The 12732-nt window shown below is 42.9% G+C and overlaps 1 non-coding gene across 1 annotated transcript; it reads right to left on the bottom strand.

Annotated features, from left to right (window-relative positions):
- Positions 1–11257: 11257 nt before the first annotated feature.
- LOC132499691 (U6 spliceosomal RNA) lies at positions 11258–11364 on the bottom strand. Its single transcript, XR_009533920.1, has one exon. It is a non-coding gene; the product is annotated as a U6 spliceosomal RNA (small nuclear RNA).
- Positions 11365–12732: the final 1368 nt, after the last annotated feature.

Here is a 12732-nt window from a genome sequence, read left to right as displayed (position 1 = left end):
ATCCCACCATGGGATGGGGTAGGGTCAGTCTCCCAGTGGAAAGAGAGGTGCTGGGAAAACAAAAGCAGGCATTCACTACAAGGAGGAAGGCAAATACTGGATCATTTCAGCATGCTGTGGTCGGTACTGGGTTCTGTGAGTTTGAACTCCAGGAAGCTGTTGTTTCTCACTGGGGTTGAAGGAAGCTGAGCTGGCTGATGTGGCCTGGCACCTGGGGTGGCATAGCCGAGCAGTGCTTCCCTGCTGCTCCCATTCTCCCTGGAGTCCCACCTCCTCTGGGATTCCCCAGCTGCCCCCTCTTGGTGCAGGAAAAAGAGCAACAGATTGGACATAAGAACACTGAAATTTGTGTCTAGCTCTGCCACGCTGGCTGTGTGACCTTGGGCAGGTGGCATCAACAAGGGAGGGCCTTGTACAGCAAGCTGTGAAGAGCAACGCAAGAATAAAGGACCACCACTCGGCTCATGGCTGAGCCTCTCGTTGGACACACCATGCCTTCCTCCTTCCTACGCATGCCCTTCCCTCTGGTGATCTCTGCATTTGTCTGATAGGCAAGGGGGAAGACAAGAGGGAAAGAATTCTACCTAGCGGTGTGAACCCAGACAGGCACTGGGTGGCCATTTCTATGTGCTTTTTTGAGGTAAAGAACATTTAATGATAGAGTTTACAGAACACCAAATAGAGCCCCAAACTCCTGCCACTTAAGCCAATCTAGGTGGACGAGTATCAGGGGACTAAACAGCTGTGTGGTTGCCTTGGCAACCACATTTGTTAGTGATAAAACCTCAGAGCCACAACACAGAGAAAACTGCAACCTACCACCTGTTTGCACATTGAAAACATCAAGCAGAGCCCTGGGTGTTCAGGAAGAGAACCTCCGGGAAGGAGCTGGGTGATTTCTCTTGACACGAGGAGCAGGGAGTGCTGAGCGCCCATTCACCAGTGCAGTAAAGAAATAACTCCACCTGACAGCCTGGGCCCCTGCTCAGAGGGGCAGGTCACCTCCCTCTGGGATACTGGGGACCGACAGCATTTTGTCTGTCTTGGTGGAACCCATCCAGGTGTGTAGGCAAGAGTTCAGGCCTTCCTACACTAAAATCAAGTCAGATGCCCTCGTGGGCTTGCTGTGTCACAGTGACCAGAGCAATCTGTGCTCTTTTGGTTCTCCCCTCCCCATTTTCTTTCTCAGAAGTCTATTCCCCTCTGTCTCCCACTCTGGGGACGCTTCATCTCTCCCACAGCTCTCCTCACCACCCTTTTTTTTTTTTTTTTTTTTGCAGTACGCGGGCCTCTCACTGCTGTGGCCTCTCCCGTTGCGGAGCACAGGCTCCGGACACGCAGGTTCAGCGGCCATGGCTCACGGGCCCAGCCGCTCTGCGGCATGTGGGATCTTCCTGGACCGGGGTACGAACCCGCGTCCCCTGCATCGGCAGGCGGACCCTTAACCACTGCGCCACCAGGGAAGCCCACCACCCACTTTTTAACTAGAAAATCCTCTATAACATGGAAGTGGGGACTCACCTATAATCACAACCACTTAATACAATGAGTTTTTCGTGGTGCTGGGTTACCTTGTCCCCATAATTATCATTTTGATGTCCGTCCATAGAGCAGAAGAACCTTAACCGCTGGGTGGGAAGCCCCTTTCAGATCTGTCCCTGCACACATCTGACATCAGTTCTGCTCTGTTTTATTCCAAGGCAAAGAGATCCTGCCTTGTCTGAATTCCGAGTTGGCTGTGCATGGGTGAAAATAATCAGTGAAAGCCCTGCCATGTAGTTTGGGACAAGCCACTATACATTGGATCCCAGAAATTCTTCCCCAAATATTCTGGCCCATAAATCAGATTATTGTTCAAGAGCTGTTATGATTTCGTTTCTCTCCTTAAAATTAATTTTTTTTATTTCTTGGTTTTCATTGTAAAACTAATATTACCTTAAAGAAGAAAATTTGGTAACTCAACTGTAAACTTTTTTGTGTATTTCCTTATAGTCTTTTTTCCCCTTTATTAGGTATATTTATTTTTTTAATATGATTTTACTCATATTGTTCGTGTAATTTTTTATTTTTCTTTTTTAACTTGGCATTATAAAAAAGCATTTTTACTTAGAAGAATAAGCCTTTTTGTAAAACAAGCTTTTACATACATAAGCATGGCAGCCACTTCAATTTCACAGCCATACTTTTAAAGGTAGCATAGGGAAAAAGTAATTCTTTTTCTTACAGTTTTATGCTATGTGAAGGGAAACTGCACTCACTTTTTATATTGATATTGAGGCGAAAGTCACACTAAAAAGTGTGTATATTCATTTAGTTTTTAAAGTGCTTACAAATAAAGTTTGTTTTAAATGAAACCTTTTTGCATCAAGTAGAGTGACATAATTTTTCATCCTTAATTTTAAATTATGGGAGACTTTTCCACCAAATGGAAAAGCAGCTGTGGTAGGTAATATATGAACAACGTATGCATATATAGTGTGTGTTTGTGTGTGCCCTTTATAACCACGAGTTACCTTTTTTCAAATTAATTTTTTTATTGAAGTATAGTTGGTTTACAATGTTGTGTTAGTTTCAGGTGTACAGCAAAGTGATTCAGTCATGCATACATATTTTTTTTCAGGTTCTTTTCCCTCATAGGTTATTACAAAATATTGAGTATAGTTCCCTGTGCTCTACAGTGGGTCCCTGTTGGTTATCTATTTTATATATAGTAGTGCATACATGTTAACCCCAAACTCCTAATTTATCCCTCCCCCTGCCAGTACCTACTTTTGCTATTTCATTTCCCTCTACTTCATGAGACAAACATTTTAATTACAATGATTGAATATTTATAAGTATTTAAAAGGTATTTATTTGATGTTAAGGTAAGATGCAACTTACAACATCAATGTAAGAATTTAATTTTTAAAATAGATTTGAAGGGTTTACTAATCAGAAATGATAAGGCAATAGATGCAGCGACTGAAAGTTAACAATTAGAGAACAGCTAATTACATGATGGGATATCCACTATTTTGACAGCATGCTAAGTAGCCATTGCAAATGAGAATCATAAAGACAGTGTCGCAACATGAAAAACCACTCCTGCTACATTATGTGAAAAAGCAGAACAAGAAATTTCATGTGCCCCTATGATTGTTTAGCACAATGCCTAGCACTCAGGAAGTACTCACTACATATTATTAATTAGTTGTAATAATGTAAAAATATGTATATGCCCCTGGAAGAGACGATGAAAGGACCACACCAAAAATAACTGTGATTTTTGTTCTGAAGGGGTGTAACTTTTTTCACTCTGTAAATTATATTCTCCAAATAAAAATTTGACAATACAAAACGAACAACCTGATTTAAAATGGAATAGAAAAATGGACAGAGGATATGGATAGATGGTTCTCATAGTGAAAAAACGAATGATCCAGGCGAATGAAAAAATGTTCAGTCTGCCTCATAATAAGAGAAACATACGTCATAATTAGCCTGACATACACTTTTGAAACTATCAGATCGGCACAGTCCAAAGAATTTGAAAACACTGTGTCGCAAGAGTAGAGGGAAACAGGTGCTCTCATACCTTCTTTATGAGACTGTAATATGGCACAATTTATGGCTAGCAATTTGGCTATATTTACTAAAATTTTAAGTGGATGCACCCTTGATCCACTAATACTACTTCTAGGAATTTATCCTACAATCTACTTACACTTTTGCCTAACAACATGAAAAAGTCTATATACTGCAGCATCGATCTAATATCAAATGCTAGAAACAGTCTAAATGTCCATTAATAGGGGATTTGCTTAAATAGTCCATACAAAGGATCACTCTGTAGCCTTTAAAAGCGGGGTGGGGTGGGCAGGGGCTAAGGGTATTGAAATGAACAGGGTTCAGGGTGTGTTAATGAAGTGATGGGCACGAGGTGTAGAATGGTGTGTCCAGTGTGTTCCCTTTCTGTGAATAAGAAAGGAGCATGTTAATCAGGCACAGACTGTCTCCAGAAAGATGCACAGAAGTCTCTGCAGTGGCACCTGGGCCAGAGTGGGACAGAGTCCCTAAGAATGGGAATGACACTTTGCATCATACATCTTTTTTGTGACTTTTGAATTCTGTAGCTTTTGTACATATAACCAATTCAAAAACTAAAGTAACACTGTATTGCTTTTTAAAATTTGAAAATGTTACCACTACTCTTTTTTAAAAAAAACATGATCCTCTAAAAGTTTTCTTAATCCAGGCTTGCAGAGGTCACCTGGTTCAGTGGAACAGAAGCGAGAGGGTTTTGAGGTCCCATTCTGGTTCAGCCTCTGACTCAGTGGGTCCCAGTGACTAGTTTCATTCTGAGCCTTCCTTTCTCATCAGTACAGCAGTGGAATTGGTTTAGGTAATCACTAAAGTCCCTTTCACCCTCTTATGAGTACCTTTGAAAATACTCTATTTTTTACAAATAAGAAGATATTATTCACAAACATTTGTTAAAGCAAACATTTTATTGAAGTATATAACACACAGGAAAGCACACAAATCATAAGTGTCCAGCTTGGTGAATAAAGTGAACATACCCAGGTAACAACCCTCACCTAGATGGATGGCAGAACATCACCCACACCCCCCAGAAACCCCTCCCAGTCACTACCGGGCCCCAGGGCTACCATCCTCCCCACCCCATAGATTACTTTCGCCAGGGACAATTAAAAGCAAATCACTCCAGCACCTAAAACAACTGTTTCCACGTTTGCACTTTTCCTTCCATTCTTTTCAAGATGTAAACAAGTGGTGACGATTGCCAGAAGGTAGTTGACACCCACGTTTGTTTCCACCACCTGCCAGTTCTTTGCCATGAGGAATCTAACGGCAGAGAATGGTTAATACTCTTCTCCTTTGCGCTGCCTATTACGATGTTGAAGGGAAAATGCCATTACAGACATTTCTAGACAAATCACACGGGAGCAAAGCAAACACGTGGATGAACGGTCTGGAATGCACCCTCATCAGATAATGGAAAAATCCAGGCTGTCTTCTGGTGCCCTGCACTAACATACCCCGGGGCGGGTGTCCTAGTCCCCCGGGTGGTGGTCCCCCTGCCTCTGCCCGGTGGCCGCCGGCGGGCAGCGCGGAGGAGCATGTGTTCTGCGCATTCGTGGATTCCCGTGCGCCCCAGCGTTCGCCGCCAGGACCGAGGCAAGACGCGCGCGAGGGGCCTCCGGCTGGAGACGCGGGCTCGCCGGTCCCCGCCAGCCCCACGGCGTGTGATCGAGTCACTTTCATGTCAGGCTTTCCAGTTCCCGGCTCGGCTTATACACGTAGCCTCCCCCTGGACGTCCACATTGCTTCTGCTGTGCAGCGTCTGTTGTGTCGAAAGACCTCTGCGGATTTGAGGAAAGTTTGCCCAGCAAGGCTACAAAGCCGCCACCCTTGGCTTGAATGGAATGGGTGGGGGGCGGGGGGCGGGGGGAGTGTTTCTGAGGCCCTGCCTGCGCCCCCGCCCTGCCCCCACCCCCGGCAGCAGCCGCCAGCCGCGCTGGTCGGCTTGTGTCGTCAGTGATTTACGGCCCGCGGGGCCCAGCTGTTGGCGTGGACGCGGCAGCTGCCCAAGGTTAAGGGGGCCTTATGTGAGGTACTCGAGTCATGGGATGGCCTCAGAGCAGCTGTTCCCTCCCGAGGTCAAGGCGGTGATCATGTTGCCGATCTGCAAGCCAATACCAGCCAGGGAGAGGCTACAGGCCCCCCACCCGGCCACATGCACACACTGACCCCGCTCCAGCTAAGGCCCAGCGCTCTGCTCTGTCTCAGTCTTCTTGGTGGCGCGTTGATGCCGGGCTGGCTGAGCTGAGCGGCTGTTTAGGGACCGGGGCCCAGCCCTGCAGGAAGATGGTTAGTGGGAGCTGCTCCCCATGACCCCCGATAGTCACCCAGCCCAGGCGTGCATCAGGGCAAGGGCTGAGAGCAGAAAGGAATATCCAGCTCTTCATGAGGCCCTTACTGTGTCCCAGCCCCCTGACAAATGCCTTACTTGCATTTTGTCATCTAACTCTTGCAACAGTCCAGTGAGGTGGATTTGACTAATATACCCCCGAACCTCCTGAAAACTGAGGTTCAGAGAGGTTAAGGCAACTGGCCTAGATCACACAGCTAGCTGCCTGTCTTTGGAGCCAAAGCTTTCAACAACTAAAGTGCCCGCTATGTGTCAGGCAGTTTGCACAGGGTACAGTGTTCAACCTCCTCATCAACCCTAAAAGGCCGTTCAGGAGTGAGGAAGCAGGCCCCGTGTCTTTCCTAAGGTCACTTAGGCAGTGAAGCAGCAGGGCTGAGATTGTCCTTGGCATGCTGAGCACCAGACTCTGCTCCTTTTCCTTCCCCTTCACCTAACTACACCCCCTGCTGCTTCAGGGAGGCTTCACTGGGGCACACTGTGGGCTTTTTGCCAAAAGGGGTGGACAGCCGGGGATCGGCCCTGCTTCCTGCTTGCACCTTCCGGCCCACTCCGCTGCCTGTGACCCACTTGGCCCCTCCCCCTTCTCAAAACACTCTCCTCTCTTGGCCTCAGCTAGTCCTCCTCAGCTTGTCCACATCACATGGGTGTCTCCTACCCCACCGTCTGCTCCTGTTTGGCCTCCTTTCCTGAACCCCCCTCCTTTCCTCATTCCAGTGATGAAAGGTCCCAGGACTTGATCCTGAATCCTCTTAGCCTTCTACTCATCTTTCCAGTAAGAGTTCTCCCATCCCTGTCTGTGGCCCAATAACTTCCAACTTATTTCTCCTGCTCCAGCCTCTCTTCTCCGGGGCACACCCGATTGCCTCCTTGACATTATTTATTTATTTATTTATTTATTTATGGTTGCATTGGGTCTTTGTTGCTGCTCACGGGCTTTCTCTAGTTGCGGTGAGCGGGGGCTACTCTTCGTCGTGGTGTGAGGGCTTATTGCGGTGGCTTCTCTTGTTGAGGGGCACAGGCTCTAGGCACATGGGCTTCAGTAGTTGCAGCACGAGGGCTCAGTAGTTGTGGCTCATGGGCTCTAGAGTGCAGGCTCAGTAGTTGTGGCACACAGGCTTAGTTGCTCCGTGGCATGTGGGACCTTCCCGGACCTGGGCTCGAACCCATGTCCTGCATTGGCAGGCGGATTCTTAACCACTGTGCCACCGTGGAAGCCCGCCTCCTTGACATTTTTTAACAGCTATATTGAGATGTAATTCACATACCGTACAATTCATCCACTTAGAGTGCACAATTCTATGGCTTTCAGTATATCCAAGGACTTGTGCAACCATCACCACTACAGTCAATTTTAGAACATTTTTACCACCCCCAAAAGAAACCCAGTACCCGTTAGCGGTCACTTCCCATTTCCCCCCAACTTCCACAGGCCCTGAAAACCACTAATCTGATTTCTGTCTCTATGAATTTGCTTATTTCTGCACATTTCATAAAAATGGGATCATACAGGGAATTCCCTGGTGGTCCAGTGGTTAGAACTCCACACTTTCACTGCTGAGGGCCTGGGTTCAATCCCTGGTCGGGGAACTAAGATCCCGCAAGCCATTTGGCATGGCCCAAAAAAACAAAAAACAGAACAGGATCATACAGTACATGACCTTTTGTGACTGTGGTGGTGTGGTTTTCTTTCTAACACCTATACTGGAGTATAATTGCTTTACATTTGTGTTAGTTTCTGCTGTATAACAAAGTGAATCAGCTATACGTATACTTATATCCCCATATCTCGTCCCTCTTGCGTCTGCCTCCCACCCTCCCTATCCCACCCCTCTAGATGGTCACAAAGCACCGAGCTGATCTCCCTGTGCTATGCGACTGCTTCCCACTAGCTATTTTATATTCGGTAGTATATATATGTCAATGCCACTGTCTCACTTCATCCCAGCTTACCCTTCCCCCTCCCCGTGTCCTTGAGTCCATTCTCTACAGTGGTGATGTTTTATGCTCTCAAGTTTCATCCAGGGATTCCCTTGTAGCGCAGTGGTTAAGAATCCGCCTGCCAAGCAGGGGGTTCGAGCCCTGGTCCGGGAAGATCCCACATGCCACGGAGCATCTAAGCCCACGAGCCACAACTACTGAGCCCACGTGCTGCAACTACTGAAGCCCGCGCGCCTAGAGCCCCTTGCTCTGCAACAAGAGAGGTCACTGCAATGACAGACCCACGCACTGCAACGGAGAGTAGCCCCCGCTCAGTGCAACTAGAGAAAGCCCGTGCACAGCAACAAATACCCAGCGCAGCCAAAAATTAATTAAAAAAAAAAGTTTCATCCATGTTGTAGTATGTATCAGTACCTCATTCCTTTTAATAGCCAAATAATATTCCACTGTATGGGAATACCACATTTTCTTTATCCATTCATCCACTGGTGGACATTCATGTTGTTTCCACTTTTAGTTATTATGAATAAAGCTTCTGTGAATATTCATGTGTAAGTTTTTCTGTTGATTGATATTTTCATTTCTCTTGGATATATACCTAAGAGTGGAATTGCTGGGTCATATGGCAACTCTATGTTTAACTTTTTGAGGAACTGCTAAACTGTTTTCCACAGAGCTGCACTATTTTACACTCCTACCGTCAATGTATGAGGATTCCAACTTCACCACATCCTCACCAACACTTGTTATTGTCTATCTTTGATTATAGCCAACCTAGTGGGCATGAAGTAGTATCTTATTGTGGTTTTGATTTGCATTTCCCTGATGACTAATGATGTTGAAAATGTTTTCATGTGTTTATTGTTGATTTGTACATCTTCTTTAAACAAATATCTGTCCAAATCCTTTGCTCACTTTAAAGTTGAGTTATCTGTTCATTTATTATTGGGTTGTAAATGTTCTTTACATATTCTGGATACATGATTTGCAAATATTTTCTTCCATTCTGTGGAATATCTTTTCACTTTCTTTGTAGTGTCCTTTGAGACACAAAAATTTTTACTTTTTTTTTGATGTATAGTTGATGTAAAATATTATATGTTTCGAATATAAACATAGTGATTCAAAATTTTAAAGGTTATACTCCACTTATAGTTATTTTAAGGCTTTTAATTTAATTTTTTATTTATTTATTTTTGGCCACACCACGCAGCATGCAGGATCTTAGTTCCCCAACCAGGGATGGAACCCGTGCCTCCTGTAGTGAAAGCACAGAGTCTTAACCACTGGACCGCCAAGGAACTCCCAAGGGTTTTTAATTTTTGATGAGGTCCAATTTATTTATTTTCTTTTGGGTGTTGTGCTTTACGTGTTATATCTAAGAAACTGTTTCCTAACCCAAGGTCATGGAGATTTAGTCCTATGTTTTCTTCTGAGGGATTTTATAGTTTTTAGCTCTTACATTTAGGTTTATGATCCATTTTGAGTTAATTTTTGTGTATGGTGTGAGGTAGAGGTCTGGCTTCATTATTTTGCTAGTGCATTTCAGTTATCACAGAATTTCTTAAAAAGATTATTCTTTCCCTCATGAATTGTCTTGACACCCTTGTTGAAAATCAATTAACCATAAATGTAGTTTATTTCTGAACTGTCAATTCTTGCCCAATGATCTATATGCCTTTGCTTATGCCAGTACCCTCTCAAGTTTTAAAATCAGAAAGTCTGAGTCCTCCAACTGTTTTCTTCTTTTTCAATATTGTTTTATCTATTCTGGGTCCCTTGCATTTTCATTTAAATATTAAGTTCAGCTTACCAATTTCACTTTAAAAAGCCAGCTGGGATCTTGGTGGAGATCGTATTGAATCTGTAAATTAATCAGTCAGTCTTAAAATGTTAGGTCTTCTAGGGCTTCCCTGGTGCACAGTGGTTGAGAGTCCGCCTGCCGATGCAGAGGACGCGGGTTCGTGCCCCAGTCCGGGAGGATCCCACATGCCGCGGAGCGGCTGGGCCTGTGAGCCATGGCCGCTGAGCCTGTGCTCCGCAACGGGAGAGGCCACAACAGTGAGAGGCCCGTGTACTGCAAAAAAAAAAAGTTAAGTCTTCTGATCTGTGAATATGTCTTTACATTTATTTACATCTGATCTAATTCCTTCAACAATGTTTTGCTATTTCCATTGTACGAGTCTTACACATCTTTTTTTTTAAGCTACAGCTAAGTATTTTATTCTTTTTGTTGCTATTTTAACTTGAATTGTTTTCTTAATTTCATTTTTGGAATGTTTATTGCTAGTGTATAGAAATACAATTGATTTTCATATATTCATCTTGTATCTTGCAACCTTGTTGAACTCATTTATTAGTTCTAATAGTTTTTTAGTGAGTTCTTTAGAATTTTCTGTACACAAGATCATGTCATTTGTAAATAGAGATTGTTTTACTTATGCCATTCTAATCTGGATGACTTTTTATTTATTTATTTTATGACGTATAGTTGATTTACAATGTTGTGTTAATTTCTGCCGTACAGCAAAGTGATTCAGTTATACATATATACATATTCTTTTTCATATTCTTTTCCATTATGGTTTATCACAAGATATTGAATATAGTTCCCTGTGCTATACAGTAGGACCTTGTTGTTTATCTATTCTATATATAATAGTTTGCATCTACTAATCCCAAATTCCCAATCTATCCCTCCCCCAACCCCCCACTTTGGCAACCACAAGTGTGTTCTCAATGTCTGTGAATCTGTTTCTGTTTCGTAGATAAGTTCATTTGTGTCATATTTTAGATTCCACGTATAAGTGATATTATATGGTATTTGTCTTTCTCTTTTTGACTTACTTTTCTTAGTATCATAATCTCTAGGTCCATCTGTGTTGCTGCAAATGGCATTATTTCATTTTTTTTATGGTTGAGTAGTATTACATTATATATATGTACCATATCTTCTTTATCCATTCATCTGTCAATGGACATTTAGGTTGTTTCCATGTCTTGGCTATTGTGAATAGTGCTGCACATATCTTTTTGAAGTAGCGTTTTCTCCGGATACATGCCCAGGAGTGGAATTGCTGGATCATATGGCAACTCTATTTTTAGTTTTTTGAGGAACCTCCATACTGTTTTCCACAGTGGCTGCACCAATTTACGTTCCCACTAAAAATGTAGGCGGGTTCCCTTTTTGCCACACCCTCTCCAGCATTTGTTATTTGTAGATTTTTTTAATGATGGCCATTCTGACCAGTGTGAGGTGGTACCTCATTGTAGTTTTGATTTGCATTTCTCTAATAATTAAAAATATGGAATGCTTTGGGAATTCCCTGGCGATCCAGTGGTTAGGATTCCATGCTTTCACTGCTGAGGGCATGGCCAAAAAAAAAATATTTGGAACGTTTCACGAATTTGTGTGTCATCCTTGCGCAGGGGCCATACTAATCTTTTCTGTATCATTCCAATTTTAGTATATGTGCTGCTGAAGCGAGTACCTGGATTACTTTTCTTTCTTTTTCTTGCCTGATTACCCTAGCTAGAACCTCCAAAACAATGTTAAATAGAAGTGATGACAGTGGACATCCTTGTCTTGTTCTTGATCTTAGGGGGATATCATTCAGTCTTTCACCATTAAGTTTGATTTTAATTATGGGTTTTTCATATATTACCTTTATTAGGCTGCAGAAACTCCCTTCTATTCTTAGTTTGCTAAGTATTTTTATTATGAAACTGTGTTGGATTTTGTCAGATGCTTTTTTCTGCATCTGTTGAGATGATCATATGGTTTTTGTCCTTTATTCTATGGATGTGATGTATTACATTAATTGATTTTCAAACCCCCAAGACCACCTTCGGGATCAATGATTCAAAAGAAGGACTCATAGGATTCAGTATGTAGTCATACTCACAGCTAAGTTTTATTATATAGTGAAAGGACACAGAGCAAAATCAGCAAAGAGAAACAGCACAAGGGGCAAAGTCCAGAGGAAACCAACACAAGCTTCCAGAGCGCTCTCCCAGTGGAGTCAACATAGGACACGCCTAATCCCTCCAACCAGTCCTGACAACATGTGAAATATTGTCTACCATGGAAGCTCATTTGAAATTCAGTGTCCAGGTTTTTTAATAAAGGCTGGTCCTATAGGCATCCTTTGTCTAGCACGTATCAAAATTCCAGACTCCCAGAAGGAAAGCAGGTATTTAGCATAAACCACATGATTTGTATAAACAGTGTAGGTATAGTGAGCTACTCTTACCAGTCCTTAAATTCATGTTCCCAGATGCCAACCAAGGGCTAACCTTGCAAGCAGGCATTTCTAAGGATAGCAGTCTCAAGCTCCACATGTTAAATTTTTTCTGCATAAGATATTAAACCAACCTTGTATTCCTGGGATAAATCCCACTTCTTCATGGTATAACGGTATAATTATATACCATGGTATAATTCTTTTTATATGTTTTTAATTTTTATTTTTTTATTGAAGTATAGTTGATTTACAATGTTGTACCAATTTCTGCTGTACAGCAAAGTGACTCAGTGATACACATATATTCATTTTTTCCTTTTTATATATTGTTGGATTCATTTTGCTAGTATTTTGTTCAGGATTTTTGTGTCTAAATTTGTAAGGGATGTTGGTCTGTTGTTTTCTTTCCTTGTGATGTCTTTGTCTGGTTTTGGTATCAGAGTAATACTGGCCTCATGCAATGATTGGGAAGTTTTCCCTCCTCTTCTGTTTTTGGAAGGGTTTGTGGAAGATTGGTGTACTAGTTTCCTTTTGCTGCTGTAACAAATTACCACAAACTTAGTGGCTTAAAATAACAAACTTATTCTCTTACAGTTCTGAAGATTCAACATCCAG

This window comes from Mesoplodon densirostris, chromosome 11 (genome assembly GCF_025265405.1).
Source record: "Mesoplodon densirostris isolate mMesDen1 chromosome 11, mMesDen1 primary haplotype, whole genome shotgun sequence".
Taxonomy (NCBI): Eukaryota; Metazoa; Chordata; class Mammalia; order Artiodactyla; family Ziphiidae; genus Mesoplodon; species Mesoplodon densirostris.
Note: the sequence above shows the minus strand (reverse complement) of the source record. Positions and strands in the feature narration are given on the sequence as shown.